Genomic DNA, 5037 nt, shown 5'->3' with positions numbered 1-5037 from the left:
TTGCCTGGAAGTTTCCTCTCGCTTCGTCTGACTGCAGGTTTCCAACATTGAACCTCTTTCTGGGGGCTTTATTGTTCCTGGGCTTTGGCTTGAAGTGAAGGTTGAGCTTGCAGCGAACCAGCCGGTGGTCAGTGTGGCATTCCGCGCTAGGCATGACCCTGGTGTGGAGCACATCTCGTTTGTCACTTTCTCGCACCAGGATGTAGTCAACATGGGCTAACTAACTGCCAACTGCCTGAAAACCTTGTGCATGCACCAACCCCCAGTGAATAGCATGTGCGCACTGAAACAAACAGAACTCACACAACCTCCAGACCTTGGGACACCACTAACTCCCGCAGCCAACCCGAAAATGGTAAACAACAAGCCTTTGGCTCTTACACCAGCCCCTAATTATTATCTCAAATAATAATTACACAATTATAAATAACAATCAAATAAAGTAAATTCCAATATTGTGTAGATCTTTTTATTCATTCTTCATAGGCCAGAGGTTACCAGCACATAGCCTTGGAAACAGTGATCTTAACCATCACTCTAGGCCAGTAAAGTCTGTTGTCTGTGTAGTGGGAAGGAGCAAGGTCCAGAAGACAACAAAATAAAGCCAGTTTGGGCTTGTCAAATTTCCTCCATCTCCTGTAGAAGGCAGATCTTGTTGATGGGTGTGTTCAGAGAGCCGGTTTTGGCCTTGATCCGAACATGGCATTGTCTAGCCTTTTTCCCATCTACATTAATCTTGACATTGACTGATTCACAGATTGGGCCCAAAGGTAAAGCACCTGCATCTGAGGTGCCTTTCACAACAGTCAAATCAAGATTCAATCTCTTCAAATGTATTCTTTCTTGCATGATCACTTCACCAGAATTTGTTACAGGATAGCGTTTCAGTGAGGCTTCTACTGTTCCCAAGATAAAATCAGTGTGATTCTTAATAATGTTATCCAAATATGCTTCTGTTGGTTTGGAACTATAATAAATCATGATCTTTTTTGAGGCACAATATGGGCCTTTTTTCAAAGCTTTTGGATACAATTTATCACCTTTCTGAAACTCCTTCATCCAGCATTGATTGGTCAGGTGTGACATCTAAAAGACCAAAGCTTGAACATCAGAATGGGCTTCGTACTGAACACTTTTGCTTTTACTTGCATCAAATCTATTCATTAGATGCAGATTTTCCATATGAAGTTCTTGTCCCTCCATTAGTATGATGCTTGTTCTTCAACAGGTAACTCTGCAGCAACAGACTTAAATGCTCCCTTCAGATGATTTCCCAACACCATGTGATCTGATTCTGCCCTAAGCCAAATGCCATTCTTGTCTTTGTCTGTGGATAATGTCAGCTGATGAACATTTAGTTCCTCCAGAATATATTTTTCCAGGGATCTGATTTCTTTCAGTGCTTCTGAATCCTGGTGAATAACCACAAATTTTTTCAAAGGGTACTTAACAGGAAGAGTCTTTCTATCTTGTATCACTCTTCCAAGCTAAATAACTGACTGCATTTTGGTGACTGCTGCCTGCATACGTTCATCAATAACAGATTTCCTTACTTGTGGAAGCATGAGGTAGTGAATGCTTTGTGTCTCCTTATTTATAGATCGACCAAGAGTCTTACGTTCTGGCAGGATCGGCACCAGAGCGAGTGTTAGTGGAGGGCATTGGTTAACCACATGTGGGCACACTCTTCTACTCTAAAACTCACTCAGCGGCGGTGGGGGGGGGGGAGGGTTTTTTGGTAGTGCCTAACTGCCTCTGTGCACTACAGCAGTCACACTTCCCCATGCCCTTTGGCTTTTCATAGAACAGCGCTTGGTTTCGGGAATATTCAGATCAGACTTTGTGTCCACGGAATTAGCCAACACCTTCATAGGATTTTCTTTTAAAGGTAATCCAGTGCAATAATGCCCATCAACTAACGTGGCAGATTTTGAGACAAAATCCAAGAACTGGTTGTGGTCTCTTGAAGGTCCTTGGTCGTCACTGAAATACTCAGGCAAGTCAGTCCTTAACTGCTGTTCCCACAGCTCATCAAGTTTCACAACTGATATCCTATTAACACCTGTCACTGACTGCCCCTAGAACATTATTATTTTTTCCTCCTAATGGTCCATTAATTGTCAACCAAGCATGGTTTTGACAGTGTAAAGTCTGTCTCCCACACTCCACATTACATCCAGTGGTTTCAGAGCCTTTGGTGCATCTGAGCCAATCAACAACTCCATCTCAGAGCCAATTTCAGGTTGATGAACATTCCTCAGATGAGACCACCCATCGATATTGTTTTGATATGGGATGCTTCCTTTATGCACAGGCATAATCTTCCGGGTGCATATGCCTGGGAGATCACAAAAATCCAGTCCAATCCAGCGACCTTTAGGCCTGAAACAATGCTGGTTTTAATTACCTTCCTTTGACCCATGGTTCTCAATAGAATCCTTGACCTTCCCCGAAGATTAAACATTCATTAGCCCCAGAGTGGAAAATTATGCACTGCTACCTGGATCAATAAAACACACAGGTAGGCACTGTTGCATTCCCCTTCCTGGCCTTGACTTGTACAGGCACAATTGAGAGTTTGCGGTTGTCTTCACCACTCCCAGTAAAACCACTTGTTTTCAGCTTGCTCCTTTTCCATTCCCTTCTTTCTTTGGAGGATGTGCAGCATTCTGGGATGCCTTAAACCATGTATGTTGCAGCTGAGTCGCTTCCTTTTTTTAATTTTTTTCTTCAAATTAGACATTTTAACTACAGTAAATAGGTACTTACAAAAATACAAATACAATTAAGGCTCCACCAAAAAAAAATTATATTTAAAAAAAACAGCCCTCCTAAACTACAAAAAAAACTTCCCCCACCTAAAAAAAACTGCTAACGCAGTACCCCCCCTCTTTTAACTGGGTATGGTTAACTCCAACAGTGGCTGATGACTTTGGCACAACTGTGTCATCAATAATAAAATCAGTTCATTCAGGATTTTGATGTTGCAGAAAGATCCACCTCCAAATCCCTCAATTGTTCAGTTTCCACCTTTCCACTTCCCTGTCCATTTCCAACCTTTAAGCTCACCAAGGGTTTTGGAGAAAAATCTTGCGTCAACTTGGAATCTGGCAAAGAATTAGCAAAGGTTAATGCATCTTGTGCCCTTTGAAAAAATTGTGCTGGTATTGTCCATAGAACACCTTCAAAATCGCTGGATCTCTGAAAATGGATCTATATCCTTTCTTCCATAGCACCGCTTGTAGAGCTCGTCGAAAGAACCAAAGACTTGTTGATCCAAACCAAGGCTTTTATTAGCAAAAGACAGGAGCTTTTCACAGGTGGCCGACCAGTCCGGAATGATCCGACCTGACTAGGGACACAACCCTTTAAGGCCCAGACAGTAGGTGTGGCTAAGCTCTCAGCCAATCGCTGTAAGCACAGTCATTACATACTCTAGATACCGTAACTATATACCTTGGTGATAGGTCTGTACTATCACACCGCTTTAGCTGGATTAAATTCCTTTCAGCTCTGAATAACTTCAGGGATTAAATCGGGATAAAAGAAAACCTTATTACCCTGTACCATCATTGGGGCTTGATTCATGCAAGCTTGTTGAATTGCAGCACATAAAATTATTTCCCGATTCTGACGCCTAAGACATCTAAGTAAAATCGATCGCGGTGGTTGACCTGGAAAATACTTTCTTAAAGCACAATGGGCCCTATCTAATTCCAGACCTTCTGGAAAGTATTCAGATCCCAAAACTTCCAGTATCCAATCCTTAAAAAATCTTAGAGGATTTGAGCCCTCAGTACCCTCCGGTAAACCCACTAACTTAACGTTATTCCGACGACTCTGATTTTCCAGTCCATCCATTTTCTGCAGAAAATTTTTCTTCTCCACTTGCCATCCAGTAATCGATTCTTCAATCTCATCAACTCTATCTTCAACATTCTTCACCCTACTTTGAACCACATCAACAATAGACAGACACATATTAATGTCCAATTTCAATGAAGCAATTTCACCAGACATATCTGACTTTCTCTCTTTAACATCAGCAAACTATTGAGACATATATTCCATCATATTCTCATTTTGCTTTGTTAATTCCTCAAACATAGTTACCATATCGGGGCCAGGCAAATGACTTAATAAACTTGGTGATTTATAAGGAGAAGGTATCTTCAGAGTTCGAGATGTACCTTCAATAATATTAGATGCTGCCAAAAGTCATTCTTGTTTCTCTTCATTAAAATCTTCTTCTATTTCTTCTTCATCTTCTTCAGGCACCAGCTTTTCACTCCTGGCCACCTGACTACGAGTGAGGATCACCCTCCATGTCGAGCCGACTTCGTCAGCCTGACGGTGAGTAGGCCCCCTGCAGCCTGGACCCGGTCCAGTGCTTTGCGTATGTGCGTACTGGAGTGCAGCCGATCGCACCAGTCACGTGAGAATGGGCCTCTTGGAGAGACACTTCCATGCGCACCAACTGGCCCTATAGCGCACTTGCATGTAAAAGCTCATCTCTCCGGGCCCCCCCGTGTTCATTCACGCTACGTGCCACTCCCCACGCGGAGCTCCTGCGACTGTCCTGGATCGACGCCAGGGAAGCAGTGCTGGTGCCATCTTGCGTCATTGTACGCATAGAGGGCACCAACACTTCATTTGATCTTGCTGAAGATATACGTTGCGGTTTCGGATTCATCAAAAATCGCTCTCAAGGCTTCAGTTGCTCGGTAGGCTTAAATTCTTCCGTTTTTTTTCCAATGGTTTAAAATGTAGTGTTTTTGATTGCTGTAGTTTCCCTTTTCTTGTTTCTTTCATTCTCAGAAGTTAAAATAAATTATTTAAAGTGTTTAGTTTATAATCAGTCCTGTAAATTCGAGTTTTAAACAGTCCAGTCAGAGAAAGATGAATTCCCACGTCTTCGTCCTATGCCATCTTGCCACGCCCCCCCAGCTGAGTCGCTTCCTGCAAAATTTTTGCTGATCTGTCCTTTACAAAATCAGCCAAAACACACTCCATTATCTTTTAGGAAAGCAATTTTCT

The 5037-nt window shown here is 42.5% G+C and overlaps 1 pseudogene; it reads right to left on the bottom strand.

Moving 5' to 3' along the window:
• Positions 1-618: 618 nt before the first annotated feature.
• On the bottom strand, positions 619-4468 carry LOC138760178 (isoleucine--tRNA ligase, cytoplasmic-like; annotated as a pseudogene).
• Between the last annotated feature and the right edge of the window lie 569 nt (positions 4469-5037).

This window comes from Narcine bancroftii, chromosome 1, assembly GCF_036971445.1.
Source record: "Narcine bancroftii isolate sNarBan1 chromosome 1, sNarBan1.hap1, whole genome shotgun sequence".
Classification (NCBI taxonomy): Eukaryota; Metazoa; Chordata; class Chondrichthyes; order Torpediniformes; family Narcinidae; genus Narcine; species Narcine bancroftii.
This window is presented reverse-complemented; position numbering and strand designations above follow the sequence as displayed.